The following is a 17,756-nucleotide window of genomic DNA, read 5'->3' as shown; positions in this document are numbered from 1 at the left end:
GGCCAAAGTACTGGAGTTTCACCTTTAGCATCATTCTTTCCAAAGAAATCCCAGGGTTGATCTCCTTCAGAATGGACTGGTTGGATCTCCTTGCAGTCCAAGGGACTCTCAAGAGTCTTCTCCAACACCACAGTTCAAAAGCATCAATTCTTTGGTGTTCAGCCTTCTTCACAGTCCGACTCTCACATCCATACATGACCCTGGAAAAACCATAGCCTTGATTAGACAGACCTTAGTCAGCAAAGTAATGTGTCTGCTTTTGAATATACTATCTAGGTTGGTCATAACTTTTCTTCCAAGGAGTAAGCATCTTTTAATTTCATGGCTGCAATCACCATCTGCAGTGATTTTGGAGCCCCCAAAACTAAAGTCTGACACTGTTTCCACTGTTTCCCCATCTATTTCCCATGGAGTGCTGGGACCGGATGCCATGATCTTTGTTTTCTGAATGTTGAGCTTTAAGCCAACTTTTTCGCTCTCCTCTTTCACTTTCATGAAGAGGCTTTTTAGCTCCTCTTCACTTTCTGCCATAAGGGTGGTGTCATCTTCATATCTGAGGTTATTGATATTTCTCCTGGCAATCTTGATTCCAGCTTGTGTTTCTTCCAGCCCAGTGTTTCTCATGATGTACTCTGCATAGAAGTTAAATAAGCAGGCTGACAATATACAGCCTTGATGCACTCCTTTTCCTATTTTAACCACTCTGTTGTTCCATGTCCAGTTCTAACTGTTGTTCCTGACCTGCATACAGATTTCTCAAGAGGCAGGTCAGGTGGTCTGTATTCCCATCTCTTTTAGAATTTTCCACAGTTGATTGTGATCCATACAGTCAAAGGCCTTGGCATAGTCATAAAGCAGAAATAGATGTTTTTCTGGAACTCTCTTGCTTTTTCCATGATCCAGTGGATGTTGGCAATTTGATCTCTGGTTCCTCTGCCTTTTCTAAAACCAGCTTGAACATCAGGGAATTCACGGTTCACGTATTGCTGAAGCCTGGCTTGGAGAATTTTGAGCATGATTTTACTAGCATGTGAGATGAGTGCAATTGTGCAGTAGTTTGTGCATTCTTTGGCATTGACTTTCTTTGGGATTGGAATGAAAACTGACCTTTTCCAGTCCTGTGGCCACTGCTGAGTTTTCCAAATTTGCTGGCATATTGAGTGCAGCACTTTCACAGCATCATCTTTCAGGATTTGAAACAGCTCAACTGGAATTCCATCACCTCCACTAGCTTTGTTCGTAGTGATGCTTTCCAAGGTCCACTTGACTTCACATTCCAAGATGTCTGGCTCTCGATTAGCGATCACACCATCATGATTATCTGGGTCATGAAGATCTTTTTTGTACAGTTCTTCCGTGTATTCTTGCCACCTCTTCTTAATATCTTCTGCTTCTGTTAGGTCCAGACCATTTCTGTCCTTTATCAAGCCCATCTTTGCATGAAATGTTCCCTTGGTATCTCTAATTTTCTTGAAGAGATCTCTAGTCTTTCCCATTCTGTTCTTTTCCTCTATTTCTTTGCATTGATCACTGAAGAAGGCTTTCTTATCTCTTCTTGCTATTCTTTGGAACTCTGCATTCAGATGCTTATATCTTTCCTTTTCTCCTTTGCTTTTTGCCTCTCTTCTTTTCACAGCTATTTGCAAGGCCTCCTCAGACAGACATTTTGCTTTTTGGCATTTCTTCTCCATGGGGATGGCCTTGATCCCTGTCTCCTGTACAATGTCATGAACCTCATTCCATAGTTCATCAGGCACTCTATCTATCAGGCATAATTTAAATAAGAAACCCAAATCTTAAAAAATTAACATAAAAGCAAAATGCTTAAAACAAGTTACGAAAATTTATTTTTCTGGTGAAGAGACAGATGAGTAGTGATTTGTAAACTGTCCTCAAATTGTTATGGGACTTATAATTTACTTCTCTTTTGGGGGGTGGGGGGTTCAATGAAGAGATACATATCTCTAACAATTCTCTTTTAAAAAGTGATTAATTAAAATTTTTTTTTTGATGCAGATCATTTCTTTTGAAATCTTTATTGATTTGTGACAATATTGATTTGATTTGATTTGATTTTTTTTTGGCTGTGAAGCATATGAGATCTTGGCTCCCTGATGAGGGATCAAACCAGCACTCCCTGCATTGAAAAGAGAAGTCTTAATGACTAGGCTGCCAGGGAAAATCCCCAAAATTAATATTCTACTTTTCAAAACAAAAAATTGTATTGAAGTTTAGTTGATTAACAATGTTGTATTGGTTTCAGGTGTACAGCAAATATACATATATATACATATTGCTTATATAATATTGTATAAAGATGTTATTCCATTGTAGATCATTATGAGATACTGAATATAGATCCCTGCCAAACAATAGGTCCTTGTCGTTTGTTTGTTTTATATGTAGAAGTGTGTATCTAGTAATAATAGTTGCCTTTTAAAATTAATGTGTTATTTGATCTCTGATTATACTTTGGGGAACTTTGTTATCTACATAGATCTGTGTTACTTTCTATGTTATTAGCTGATAATATAGATAAATGGCTGGCTTATCACAATATTCATTCCTTTTCTTCTCACAGTTGCTCAGGTAAGTAGATATCCTAAGCCCAGGCAGTGGCTTTATGACTGGCATATCAATATGCCAGTCTTTAGCGTGTGCAAAAGACTCCTTTATGAAAGATAGTGTTCACTTAGATTAGCTCAAAGGATGAATTTCCTGTGAGATGCTCAGAAGCTCTACAGGAATAAGATGGGGTCTTCTGTCGTATTAGTGTGTGTGTCTTCTCTTGTGGCTCAGAGGGTTAAGCATCTGCCTGCAATGTGGGAGACCCAGGTTCCATCCCTGGGTCGGGAATATCCCCTGGAGGAGGAAATGGTAACCCACCCCAGTATTCTTGTCTGGAGAATCCCATGGAAAGAGGAGCCTGGTGGGCTGCAGCCCATGGGGTACAAAGACTCGGACAGGACTGAGCAACTTCACTTTCACTTTCCGTTGGTTGGAGGGGTCCTGATTCTGTGTGCATGTACTGTGCTCATGTATGTAGGTCAATTGCTAACACCAATTTACAAACTTGCACATCATACTCAAGAGTCAGCGAAAGGCCTGGGAAGAAATCTCTCCTTAGCTTAATGACTAGAATGGGTTTGAAACTCAGACTGTTGAGAAAGTCACCAGGGTATGAGAATGAAAACTGGATTGTTCAGATGTAAAAGAGAAGAGAAATTTGAAATAATAGTAAAAGAGCTACGAACATAATCCTAGAAGCAAGAAAATTCATTTCAAAATTCACTGATACTTTTAAATGATCCAATGCCTGGGGAAAGTCTGGATGGGCTCATCTCAAAAGGCCTCATGAACATCAGAATTCTGGTGGCCATAGATAACTTTAATAGATCACACAAGTGTGCTAGTCAACAAGAGTCTGAAATACACTTCTTGGGTGCAAAATCAAAAAAGAAAGATGATCTCTGTTCATTTCCAAGGGAAACCATTCAACATCAGAGTAATCCAAGTCTGTGCCCTGACCACTAATGCTGAAGAAGCTGAAGTTGGATGGTTCTATGAAGACCTACAAGGCCTTCTAGAACTATTACCGAAAAAGATGTTCTTTTCATCATCAGTTCAGTTCAGTCACTCAATTGTGTCCGATTCTTTGAGACCCAATGGACTGCTGCACGCTGCTTCCCTATCCATTACCAACTCCTGGAGCTTACTCAAACTCATGTCCATTTAGTCAATGACGCCATCCAACCATCTCATTCTCTGTTGTCCCCTTCTCCTCCTGCCTTCAATTTATCCCAGCATCAGGAACTTTTCGAATGCGTCAGTTCTTTGCATCAGGTGGCCAAAGTATTGTACTTTCAGCATCGGTCCTTCCAGTGAACACCCAGAACTGAGCTCCTTTAGGATTGACTGGCTGGATCTCCTTGCAGTCCAAGGGATTCTCAAGAATCTTCTCCAATACCACAGTTCAAAAGCATCAATTCTTCAGCGCTTGGCTTTCTTTCATCATAGGGGATTGGAATGCAAAAGTAGGAAGTCGAGACAAAGCTGGAGTAGTAGGCAAGCTTTGCCTTGGAGTACAAAAGGAAGCTGGGCAGAGACTAACAGAGTTTTGCCAAGAGAACACACTGGTCATAACAAACACCCTCTTTGAACAACATAACAGATGACTCTACACATGGACATCACCAGATGGTCAATACCAAAATCAGATTGATTATATTCTTTACAGCCAAAGATGGAGAAGCTCTATACAGGCAGCAAAAACAAGACCAGGAGCTGATTGTGGTTCAGATCACGAATTCCTTATTGCAAAATTCAGACTTAAATTGAACAAAGTAGGTAAAACCACTAGGCTATTCAGGTATGACCTGAAGTAAATCCCTTGAAGTTATACAGTGGAAGTGAGAACTAGATTCAAGGGATAAGATCTGAGAGACAGAGTGCCTGAAGAACTATGGACAGAGGTTCATAACATTGTACTGGAGGTGGTGATCAAAATCATCCCCAAGGAAAAGAAATGTAAAATGGCAAAGTGCTGTCAGAGGAGCCCTTACAAATAGCTGAGAAAAGAAGAGAAGTGAAAGGGAAAGGAGAAAAGGAAAGATATACCTCTCTGAATGCAGAGTTCCAAAGAATAGCAAGGAGAGATAAGAAAGCCTTCTTCAGTGATCCTTGCAAATAAATAGAGGAAAACAATAGAATGGGAAAGACTAGAGATCTCTTCATGAAAATTAGAGATACCAAGGGAAAATTTCATACAAAGATTGGCACAATAAAGGACAGAAACAATATGGACCTAACAGAAGCAGAAGATATTAGGAAGAGGTGGCAAGAATATATAGAAGAACTGTACAAAAAGATCTTAATGACCCAGATAATCACAATGGTGTTGTGATCACTCACCTAGAGCCAGACAACTTGGAAAGTGAAGTCAAGTGGGCCTTAGGAAGCATCACTACCAACAAGGCTAGCGGAGGTGATGGAATTCCAGCTGAGATATTTCAAATCCTAAAAGATGATGCTGTGAAAGTGTTGCTCTCAATATACCAGCAAATTTGGGAAACTCAGCAGTGGCCACAGGACTTGAAAAATCAATTCTCATTCCAATCCCAAAGAAATGCAATGCCAAATGATGTTCAGACTTCTATACAGTTGAACTCATTTCACACACTAACAAAGTAATGCTTAAAATTCTCCAAGCTAGGCTTCAATAGTATGTGAACTGAGAACTTCCAGATGTTTAAGCTCGATTTAGAAAAGACAGAGGAACCAGCAATCAAATTGCTAACATCTGTTGGATCATAGAGAAAGCAAGGGAATTCCAAAAGACAGCTGCTTCACTGACTATGCTAAAGCCTTTGACCATGTGGATCAAAACAAACTGTGGAAAATTCTTCAATAGGTGGGAATACCAGACTGCCTTACCTGCCTCCTGAGCAACCTGTATGCAGGTCAAGAAGCTACAGTTAGAACTAGACATGGAACAATGGAGTGGTTCCAAATTGGGAAAGGAGTACATCAAGGCTATATGTTGTCACCCTGCTTATTTAACTTCTATGCAGAGTATATAATGAGAAATGTCAGGCTGGATGAAGCAGAAGGTGGAGTCAGGATTTCTGGGAGAAATCTCAATAACCTCAGATATGCAGATGACACCACCCTTATGGCAGAAAGTGAAGAGAACCTAAACAGCCTCTTGTTGAAGGTGAAAGAGGAGAGTGAAAAAGCTGGTTTAAAATTCAACATTCAAAAAATGAAGATCATTGCATCCGGTCTCATGATTTCATGACAAATTACAGTAATATTGTACTGGAGGTGGTGATCCAAATCATCCTCAAGGAAAAGAAATGCAAAAAGGCAAAATGATGTCTGAGGAGGCCTTACAAATCGCTGAGAAAAGAAGAGAAGTGAAAGGCAAAGGAGAAAAGGAAAGATACATCCAACTGAATGCAGAGTTCCAGAGAATAGCAAGTAGAGATAAGAAAGCATCTTATGTGAACAAAGCAAGAAGTAGAGGAAAATGATAGAACGGAAAAAACTAGAGATCTCTTCAACAAAATTGGGGATGTCAAGGGAACATTTCATGCAAAGATGGGCACAATAAAGGACAGAAATGGTAAAGACCTCACAGAAAAGAAGAAATTAAGAAGATGTGGCAAGAGTAAACATAATTATACCAAAAAGCTCTAATGACCCAGATAACCAGGATGTTATGGTCACTCACCAAGAGCGAGACATTTTGGAGTGTGAAGTCAAATGGGCCTTAGAAAGCATTGATATGAACAATGCTAATGGAGGTGATTTAATGCTAATAGAGGTGATGAAATTCCAGTTGAGCTATTTCAAATCCCCAAAAGATAATGCTATTATAGTGCTACACTCGATATGCAAATTTGGAAAACTCAGCACTGGTCACAGGACTTGAAAAATCAATTTTTATTCCCAAAGAAAGGCAATGCCAAAGAACATTCAAAGTACCATATAATTGCTCTCATTTCACATGCTAGCAAGGTAATGCTCAAAATCCTTTCAAACTAGGCTTCAACAGTACATGAACTGAGAACTTCTAGATAGACAAGTTGGATTTAGAAAAGGCAAAGGAACCAAAAATCAAATTGCCAACATCTGTTGGATCATAGAACAAGCAAGAGAATTCTAAAACAAAACAAAACAAAAAAACTGCTTCACTGACTACTCTAATATCCCTCTGGGTTCACTGTTTCTTCTGACCCTTTGTGGATCACAACAAGCTGTGGAAAATTCTTAACGAGATGGGAGTACTAGACCTGCCTCCTGAGCAACCTGCATGCAGGTCAAGAAGCAACAGTTTGAACCAGACTTGGAACAATGGACTGGTTCCAAATTGGGAAAGGAGTACGTCAAGGCTGTATATTGTCACCCTGCTTATTTAATTTATATGCAGAGTACTTCATGTGAAATGCTGTGCTGGATGAAGCAGAAGCTGAAATCAAAATTGCTGGGAGAAATATGAACAACTTCAGATAAGAAGATCATACTACTCTAATGGCAGAAAGCGAAGAGGAACTAGAGTCTGTTGATGAAGGTGAAAGAGGAGGGTAAAAATGCTGGCTTCAAACTCAACATTCAAAAAATGAAGATCATGGCATTCAGTCCAATCACTTCATGGCAAATAGATGGTGAAAAAATAGAAACAGTGATAGAGTTTATTTTCTTGGGCTCCAAAAATCATTGCAGCTGGTGACTGCAGCTATGAAATTGAAAGATGCTTGCTCCTTGGAAGAAAAGCAGTGACAAACCTAGACAGCATATTAAAAGCAGAGATGTTACTTTGCCAACAAAGGTCCATATAGTCCAAGTTATGGGTTTTTCAGTAGTCATGTGTGGATATGAGAGTTGGACCAGAAAGAAGATTGTGCACCAAAGAATTGTTGCTTTTGAACTGTGGTGTTGGAGAAAACTCTTAACAGTCCCTTGGACAGCATGGAGATCAAACCTGTCAGTCCTATAGGAAATCAACCCTGAATATTCATTGAAATGACTGATGATTAAGCTGAAGCTCCAATACATTGGCCACCTGATGGGAAGAACCAATTCATTGGAAAAGACCCTGGTGCCTGGAAAGGTTGAGGGTGGGCAGAGCAGAGGGCGACAGAGGATGAGATTGTTGGATGGCATCATGGACTCAATGGACATGAGTTCGAGCAAACTGGGAGATAGTGAAGGAACATGGAAGACTGGCATGGTGCAGTTCATGGGGTCACAAAGAGTCAGACATGACTTACTGACCGAACAATGGCATCTCAGCTCCTACACCTTGTCATTGGAACCGGGCTGTGTCCAGGCTGTGTGCCCGATGGCCCACTCATCTCAGTACAGTGTGTTGCTTCCTGACACACAGCATTAAGGGATGCACATGGGCCTCAGGTGTCAGCCTAAGTATTGGTCTTGGGCCTGCACTTAACCAGTCCTCTTTCCTCAGATTCCTCCTATCCCCTTGTGAGTTTGTTTCTTCATTTTTTTAAAGTGGGAATGTAATTCTTATTCTTTCTGCCTCACAGTGATATCTGGATCACCACCTTGTACAAAGCATTTCAAAAGAATGGTACAATTGTAAGCTGTTTTAAAACATGAAGTGCAAAAAAAAACCACAACAAACAAACAAACAAACAAAACCACACCAAAAAACCGCAGTGCTTAATATTAGCTAAAATCCCTTTAAGCTTTATGTGCAACCATTCTAGTGAAGTCTAGTCTTATGGAGGCCCTGTCTTCTGAAGACCGTTTTTCAGTCAACCAAAGTCTTGGCGAAAGGAAAGTGGTGCTTTTCGTGGGGAATACCCAAAGGTTTGGGGCCAGGAAGAGGTGAACTGGAGTTCTTGTTCTTTGCTTTTCAGAAGGTAGTTTATTCTCCTGGAACTGTAATTTCTCCAACCGTAAAAAGAACTATAGTTAGGATATAGTCACATCATTGATTTAACAGCTATTTATGGAATTCCTACTACAGGTCCAATCTTGTGCCAGTGGGTACTGAGAACTCAGGGATGAGCAAAATGGACATAGTCTCTGCTCTCATGGAAACTGCTTTAACAGGGAACATCAAACAATTATAAGCAGTCATGGAAAAAGAAACGTTATGCGTAAGTTGCGTGGCAAGAAGTAGGTAGTTAGAAACATGGAATTACTGTTTGGCACAGGGCCAAGCATCCCATTCCTTTGTTTCTCAGAGGTTTAAGAATTCTGAGGATCTCAGGAGGATGTCATTGCTTTGAAATACTTTGAATCCTCTCATTTATGCTATTGCAGGTCCTCCCAGGCAGGATGGCTGGTTTCCCACAGAAAATAAGTTGGCCCTGAAATATACCTTGCCCCCTCCCTCCACATACTCCTGAGTCCTGAGACCTCACTCACGTTTTTGTTTCTCTCCTGATTGGGCTCTTCTGGAGCAAGCTCTCCGATGAGCAGTGGTTTTAGGTACAACCGCACAATGTCAGGGTCCAGATGCATGGCTCTGAAGACGTCCTGTGAATCAGAGAGAACTGTTAGAGGCTTAGAAATGACACGCTTACACACAGATATCTCCCCTTTCTTATCTCATTCTGCACCGACCTTAGGAATCAGCACAGACTATGTTATAGAGCATTTACTTCTAACTCTAGGTTGACACTTCAAGTTCATTGATCAGAGTTACCCTTGAAATTCTTCTATGAGAGCCTCACACTGGAGACCCACCCACTGAGTGCATGGCTTACTAGGCAAGTCCTGGGTAGAAAGTTGATCCCCAAGCATTGGAAGAGATCGTTGTTTATTTTATTGAGCATGAGAAGAAGTAGTTGGCTTTGAGATTATGGGCCACGGTGAATCTTTAGAGTCAAACCTCAGGCTTGGTGTGGAAGTTGCCCACACTGTTTGGAGCGTGCAGCAACCAAGACTGCCTACGCAAACCACCTCTATCAGTTTCCCTTTTAGTTCTTGGTCAAGGACCAGGGGACAGAGGCTCTTGCATTAAGTTATTTCCAAGGAAAGACAAGTTAAAGTTGATGATGATAACAAATGTCTAAGAGAGCATGGGAGCAAAGCCCTCGAACCCTTAGTTGTCTAAAGTGGCACTTTCTTGGCTAAGTTTATCACTGAAGAAGCCTTAGCATTCTTTCTAAAACAAAAATAAAAACAAAAAAGCACCATAGCATTCTCTGTAGGGGCTGGAGACAGGCACAAAATAGAGCTGACCCACTATATTTTTCCAACTCCATTCCCATGTTAAGTAGTAACTCCAAGTGGCTATGAGAAGCAGTGTTGGTTCCCATGTCCTGCTTAAGTTTGGAAATATGAGATAGACTTTTTTTTTTTTTCTCCAGGGATTTAAACTGCTTTGAGGGGAAGGAGGCTTCTGCAAGAGTAAGATACTGGACTTCTTGCTATTATGGCTGAGAATAGGAATGATTAATATGAAGAAAAATAACCAAGGGTTTATTAATTTGAATATGTGGAATCCATACACAATACCCTGGAGTGGTGGTGTTGCAGAGTGCTGATTAAGAAACTGGATCCCCGAGCAGCCTTCCTACACGTAAGTCTATGTTTGCTGTGTAACTGTGGACAAATCTCTTGATCAGTCCATGCTCTTGTTTTCTCTTCCCTAACACGGGAGCGATGGTAATAGCTACTCAATTTATAAAGTTATTATAAAACTTAAGTGAGCTGATTAGAATCTGAGTGGTTTATAGTAAATTCTCAAACATATTAGCTCTCTTTCCTATATGTGTACCTCTGGGCTTCCCTGGTGGCAAAGAATCCGCCTGTAATGCGGGAGACCCCGGTTAGATCCCTGGGTTGGGAAGATCCCCTGGAGAAGGGAATGGCACCCACTCCAGTATTCTTGCCTGCAGAATTCCATGGACAGAGGAGCCTAGTGGGCTACAGTCCATGGCGTTGCACAGAGTTGTACATGACTGAGTGACTAAGACGCACCTGGATAAGGGCTATCTGCCTCTCTTCTCTTCAGTAAAATATAACAGTTCAGAGAATTTCTTTCCATACTCCACTCGGAGTGAGCTCTGAATTGTTTTAGTGAATACAATGAACCCTCCATCTTCAAAATCTAAAGCAACTTTAGATACATCTAGAACTACATACAAACCTACACATGGAGCATTTTCATGTGTATAGGCTTGTATGTATATATATAACATGAATGAGGCTATTCAGAAGGGTGCAATATCAACTCTTTAGACTCACTCTTCTGGATTCAGTGATGGAAGAAGGGATTTGTATCCGTGAGAACCAGTCCAGGACCTGCTTCTCCTTCTGCCTTTGCACACTTGCTCTGACCCCCTTGGGAAATGCTGCTTTCAAAGATGTGTTTTCGTTGTCACATTCAATGACCCTAAAGTTAGTTTACCTAACCAGGATGAGAGTCATTCGGTGATTAACCATGTGACTAAAACATTTCAGGGTGGCCCATACTGGAAAATCATGGTCTGCCTGCTGTTAAGGAACAGAGGAGGGCGAGAAATGCTCTGAGGGATCAAGGTCAGGATGCAGAGCAGGGGAGAGGCCCTGGACTTGCTTCTTACTCTGAGAAGTCGCCCAGAGCCCTGGAACAGTGTGCTGACGCTAATATTCCTCTGGGTTCACTGTTCTGATCTTCAGCAAGATTCACAGGTCAATACTGTGACAACAGAGCCTGAAGACTTACAGAGTTTTCCAGAAGAGTAAGAATTGCCCTGCTGTGTGGAACTCTTTTCATTGTATTAATGGGCAGTACAAAAGTGGCTTAGGTAGTCTTAGAACATTGTTTGAAGGAATTCCTTATTAGAATCTGGATACTGAATAAGTTGTGAAATCTCCTTCTCAAAAGACCTTCAAAAATGAGTTGTTGTTTTTTTAAAATTATCTTTATTTGACAAGCATGCTCCTCCTGAAGAAAGTCCAGGCGTAAATGAAGGGGAGAGGGAGTAGCACCATGTTTTTAGTGTATCCTGTGTACAAGGCGCTCTGTGGGCCAACTCATCACCATCAGCTTACTTCTGTGAGGTTCCATCATCTTTGTTATACATATAAAGACTCCAAATCTCAGAACATTGCCACAGTAAGTGGGAGAGCCGGGATTTGAACTCAAGGCTATGTGGCTTTACAGCCAGGAAGCCATAAAGGTCCATTCCAGCATGAACATGTACAGTTCTTTTCCTGAAAGAAGGGTGACACAAGATTGTTTTGGGAGGATGTTAAGATCAGTATATGCATGCTAGGCAGTTAGTAAAGTGTTTCCCCACCTTAGGTTTTAATCACGTGAAGACAGGACAACCCACTCCAGTATTCTTGCCTGGAGGATCCCCAAGGACAGAGGAGCCTAGTGGGCTATAGTCCATAGGGTTGCCCAGAGTCAGAGATGACTGAAGTAACTTAGCCCAACTTAGCATGCAGGATGCTTCATGCGGACATGTTGTAATCTATGTAATTAATTCCTCTTGTTGGACATATAGGTTGTTTCTGGCTTTTCCTAGGTAAGCTTTTCTAGGTGAGAAGATCTGAGCCTCGACTTTAGTTATTAGCATTGTGCATTAGTTTTAAACCATATAGTTTGAAAAAATCAGATGAATAATATGTGCAATAACAGGAATTGATGTGCCTGTGTTTTGTATAATAGACATTTTTCTCAGTAAAATTCCTTGGACAAAATGACAACTCAGTAATTACTTATCTAAGTAATACTAAACACCATTTTTTGAATATTTAATCTGTGCCAGGTATAAGAAAACCTTTATTTTATCTCTGCTGACTTTGACAACCATACTAAGATAGAGTTATCATTATCCCACTTTCTAGATAAAAGGAGCCGAGGCTCCAAGTGCTTCAGCAAGCCCCTCAGGACATTCCTAGTAAGTGGTGGAGCCCAGATGCAAACCACACCTGTTTCATTTTCAAATTTGTACTCTTAATCATTAGACTGGACACCTCAAAAAGTTTTAGAATGACTGACCACATGAATGAATGAATGAGTGAATGAATGAATGAGTGACCCTTGGTATGGAACAAGCTACCTTGGTATCATTATGTACTTTTCATGAGAAGGATGGACTCTTGGAGAAGAGTTTCTATGTAAGTAAGGAAAGATGCCCCCTCTGGGCAGGTGCAGCAATGGCCCAGGGCTTGTGCACAGAGATCATATTTGGTGCACATTTGCCTTTCAGGGCACCACCTGCAAACACTTTTTAGGCTGTAGAGAGAGCGCATCTGACCTCAGGTTCTCTGACTTCATGTTCTTCCCTCCTTCCCTGGTCTCGCCATTTCTCCACCACATACTCCTCTGTTCCCAAAGAGCTGGCAGCAAACAATCAGGATTTCTAAGCAGGTGGTAAACAGGAAATGTTAAGCACACCTCTGAGTCTATGGAGGTGTGATACAAATAACAATATCTATGGTTTAATGAAAAGGGTGTCTGGCATTATGCTAAACACTTTACAAGCTTTAGTCTCATTTCCTAATTAGATGGGTAAGGTTGTTCCCATTATGCAGATGATGAAGCTGAGTTCCAGAGCATTTCAGGGACTTTCCCAGGCTTATCTAACCAGTATACTGCACCTCAGGCTCCATGGACTCTGAGTGGCCATGGAACACCGCAGTTGTCAGAATTCTCCTGGCACCCTTCCATCTTCTCTAGCCATCATCCACTGGGACTTTCCTCTGAACATTCTAGATCTGCCTTCTAAAAGTCTAGGGTACATGACTGACCATGCTCAGGGTGTTCATCCTTAAGGCACTAATCCTGAGGTGTCATGGGTATCTTCCCACAGGTTCTGATTGTTTCTATTTTATTAATCAATTCTTCCTTGTTGACTAGAATTGGATGCAGAATCGTGGTCTTTCTCTAACTTCTGGGAGATTAAAAACTCACCAGCAAATTGCAAATTCATCAGCTGACCTGCTTTCTGCAAGCTACATCTACCAGTTATATTCAAGGTGGTTGAAGGTACATATTTTTCTAACACATCCTCTGAGCTGATTCTGCGACTTGTGTTAGAAAAGCATCATCCATATTTTCTTTGTGTTGTGGAGATGAGATCTGTGGTATTTTTTCCCTCTTTTTTTGCCACTTTATTTTTTTAATTGAAGTAGAATTGCTTTACAGAATTTTGTGGTTTTCTGTTATTCGTCAACAAGTATTTTTTCCCTTTATTTTTGTTAATTTTTCTCTCAGTTAATACACAAATGCCTGTCACTTGGCTTCTTCTATCCTCAGCTCTCTGGCTTCCTAGGGCCTTCCTGACACATGTGAGACTCCCATCATGGACTACAAGCTCATGCACACTTTCCCAGGAAAAGGTTGAGCTTTGCTTTGAAAATATCAGATCAGATTGGAGTGGTGGAGATGTGGAAGGGTCTGTTCATAAAGGCATTCCTCTGACTACAGAATCAAGACAAGAAGATGGTAGAAGACCCTGATTAGACAGAGAAGTTGAGACATTTGGAGAAAATGAGAATTGGGGAAAGAAGATGTTGCTAGTGTCAAAACCCAAAATCTTTCTTACTTTGCAAACTTGCCGTATGCTTGTGTATTCTGTTTTTATCAGTCAGGTAACACTCACAGAGCAGAGCTTCATGAATCAATATTTTTAGTCCTATGCTTTGAAACCAGTTGGAAAAATTATATACTAACATGAAAACAATAAGGGTAACGTAAAAATAATCTGTTTAAATTTCTACTCAATAATATGATAATTTTCTGATCTTGAATTAGTTTATTTACACCTTTTATTTTCCATTTCTTTGTGTGTACAATATGGAGAAAAAGTTCCTAATTGGGCTAAAACCAACTTTCTTATAGAATATTTTAGAAGGGATTCCTAAATATATTTAAGGATTGAGAAACCTCCTTCTTTAATATTAAATGGAAATTTTATTTTTAAGATCAGCTATAAAGGGCTTTATGGTAAAAAACCTATCTGATTTTAAAATTTGTCGCTGTTATTGCGGACTGTGAGAAACATTATTTTCATGTGTTAGCATCAGTTTTTTTCATCTTTAATATGGGAATACCATTCACTTTCCTTATGGTGAGGTTTAAGTGAGGCCATGCCTTTGAATGTGTCTATGGTATCTTAGGGCTTCCCAAGTGGTGCTGATGGTAAAGAATACTCCTGCCATTGCTGGAGAGGTAAGAGATACAGGTTCGATCCCTGGGTCAGGAAGATCCCCTGGAAAAGAACATGGCAACGCACTTCACCATTCATGCCTGGAGAATCCCAAGGACAGAGGTGCCAGGTGGGATGTGGTCCATAGGGTTGCAAAGAGTTGAATGTGGCTGTATGGATGTGAGAGTTGGACTCTGAAGAAAGCTGAGGGCCAAAGAATTGATGCTTTTGAACTGCTGGAGAAGACTCCTGAGAGTCCCTTTGACTGCAAGGAGATCCAACCAGGCCATTTTGAAGGAGATCAGTCCTGGGTGTTCTTTGGAAGGACTGATGCTAAAGCTAAAACTCCACTACTTTGGCCACCTCATGCGAAGAGTTGACTCATTGGAAAAGACTGATGCTGGGAGGGATTGGGGCAGGAAGAGAAGGGGACGACAGAGGGTGAGATGGCTGGATGGCATCATGGCCTTGATGGACATGAGTTTGAGTGAACTCCGGGAGTTGGTGATGGACAAGGGGGCCTGGCATGCTGCAATTCATGGAGTCGCAAAGAGTCAGACATGACTGAGCGGCTGAACTGAACTGAAAGCTACTTAACATACATGATGTTAGGCATCCATTGAAAGTCTATTTTTTTCAGCTATTTTGGTGGAGGAGAGTCATGGGGAAAACCAGTGAAGGAAAGTGGTTAAGACTGAAAGTTAAGAAAGATAAGTGTTTTGAATTTGAGATCTGCTGGCTTAGTGAACTTGAGTCAGTCACTTAACCACTCTGATTTCAGTTACTTCTTCCATAAAAGTGGGCTGTATCACCTGTATCCCACTGAATGAACTGCATGACTAAAAAGAACTCTACAAAGTCTGAAAGCCTGTGTCACTGTACGCTTCAAACACCGTTCAACACTCTGATGCTCGCCAGATGGACTGCTGTCTACTTCACGCACTCCAGTTGTAGGAGTCTGAGAAATTTCTACTTGGGTGAAGACGTTTTTTCCAGATTTTGCTCACCTATTTGTAATTTTCTTCTTATAAGACAATAACTACATTTCAAAACCAAACAAATAAAACAAAAAACATAATGCCAAGAACAAAAACCAAAACCTGCAATACACATAGCATCTATTGTCAGCATCTGAGCCCACCCCAAACCCAGTGCAAATAATAGCTAGACCTTGAGGCTTAATTAGCTTTCAAGTTTTTGCTGATAGGAATCCTAGAAAATTGGTTTGGGAGGAGATGAGTGATCATGGAGCTTGAACACGTACTTGAAATGCTTTTGGAAAGACAGCCAAGGTCCCAGCCACCCAGCAGCTGGAACAGAGAGAGAGAGGGCAGGCTTTGAGCTCCTTACCGTGGCATCTTCCCCAGCGTAGCAGTGGAGGACCTTCCGCCCACCGGGATGCCTGTCCACCCAGCCAGTAACATCATAGACCTTGCGATTGATCACCAGCCACTGATCAGTCTTCTGATTGTGTCTCTGGATCTCCTGCCAGGTGTACCTGTTGAGGCTTTTTCTGGGCAAGTCGCACTTTGCATTTGCCTCCTGCCTTGCAGAGAGCTTGGCTTTCCCACTTGCTCCTGGTTTCCCATTTGGCTGATGCTTCGCACCTAGGTCCAGCTGGTTCTCATCTATGAGGCTCCCATTGCCCTCAGGCTTTTCTTCAAATGTCATTGTCTTTGTACTTTTAGAATTTCTGGCTTGACACCTGGAATTTCTAATTCTCACCTGATTGAACTACAGAATGACCTTTTCCCTCTCCTGTGAAGTAAGCCTACACAGAAAACTGTTTAGCCTACTTGACTCTTGGGAAACCTGATGGTGAGCTCCTTCCCAGCCTCTCACTTCTCTGTCCTGTGTCTTTTTTGTCCTGATGAAGACTGTACTACCTTTCCCCACACTCCAGAACATTGGTCTACCTTTCACTCTTGTCTCTCTCTGCTGGCTGATCTTTTAGCCGAGTTCTTATCCATCATTAAGTGTCCCTTAGTCAAGAGCTGGAGCCAATCACAGCGCAGAGGATGTTGTGTCCTGACCCCTGGGAGGAGGGGCTGGCTCCTTTTTTGCTGACTGTCTGCACTGGCATCATGCTGGGTCAGGCTCATTAGCTCTCCCCCATTGAAAGGAAGAGTTGTTTTAATTCAACACATGAGCAGAAGCTTGCAAAACCTCTAGGAGGCTATGAACGCCTCCTGGAATTGGGATATGTTCTTTCCTTGTTGTTGTTAAGATTGGAAATTTTCCTTTTCTTCTGCTTTTCTCAGATTACTTAAAAAAATTTTTTTTAAATTTGAACTGAAGGATAATTGCTTTACAGAATTTTGTGGCTTTCTGTCATACATGAACAAGAATCAGCCACAGGTACGACCATATCCTTTGCATCTCCCTCCCCATCCCACCCTTTCAGACTGTCATAGAACCCCTGCTTGAATTCCCTCAGTCATACAGCAAATTGGTCTTTTGACAGCTGTTGTTTCTCCCTAAGGGTTTTAAACTTCTGAAAAAAGCATTTTTGACTTTAAAATGTTTGTAACACCCTATTAAGGTTACATGGTTTACAACATTATATAAATTTCAGGCGTGGGAAATTATAATTCAACTTCGGAAGCAGTACAGCATGCTCACCACCAAAAGTTTTATTTTCCATCAGTCGCCATGCAGTTGACCTTCTTTACCCATTCTACCATCCTCCCCGCACTCCCACTCGAGGAGCCACTGCACTGAGTGTTTGTTTTTAACATTTCACGTTTGTATCCAGAAAGGAGTGAAGTCATATGGTAGCTGTCTTTCTCTGCTTGGTTTTTTTCACTTAGTATAATATTCTCAAGAACGTGAAGTTGCTCAGTGGTGTCCAAGTCTGTAGCCTACCAGGGTCCTCTGTCCATGGGATTTTCCAGGCAAGAATACTGGAGTGGGATGCCGTCTCCCTCTCCAGGGGATCTTCCCAATCCAGGAACTGAACCTGGGTCTCCTTTGCATTGTGGGCAGATGTTTTGCCATCTGAGCCACCAGGGAAGCCCATCCTTATTTCCAAAAGTGTGAAGATTTCATCTTTCAATCATTTTATTTATTTTCATTTATTTATTTATTTATTTAATTTTTTTTTAGTTTTTATTTTTTAATTTTAAAATCTTTAAT

At 41.2% G+C, this 17,756-nt stretch overlaps 1 pseudogene; it reads right to left on the bottom strand.

Moving 5' to 3' along the window:
* Positions 1-16,333, bottom strand: part of LOC114118566 (fatty acid desaturase 2-like protein FADS2B) — a 39,467-nt pseudogene extending 23,134 nt beyond the window's left edge.
* Positions 16,334-17,756: the final 1,423 nt, after the last annotated feature.

The sequence above is a fragment of the Ovis aries genome, chromosome 15 (genome assembly GCF_016772045.2).
Source record: "Ovis aries strain OAR_USU_Benz2616 breed Rambouillet chromosome 15, ARS-UI_Ramb_v3.0, whole genome shotgun sequence".
NCBI lineage: Eukaryota > Metazoa > Chordata > Mammalia > Artiodactyla > Bovidae > Ovis > Ovis aries.
This window is presented reverse-complemented; position numbering and strand designations above follow the sequence as displayed.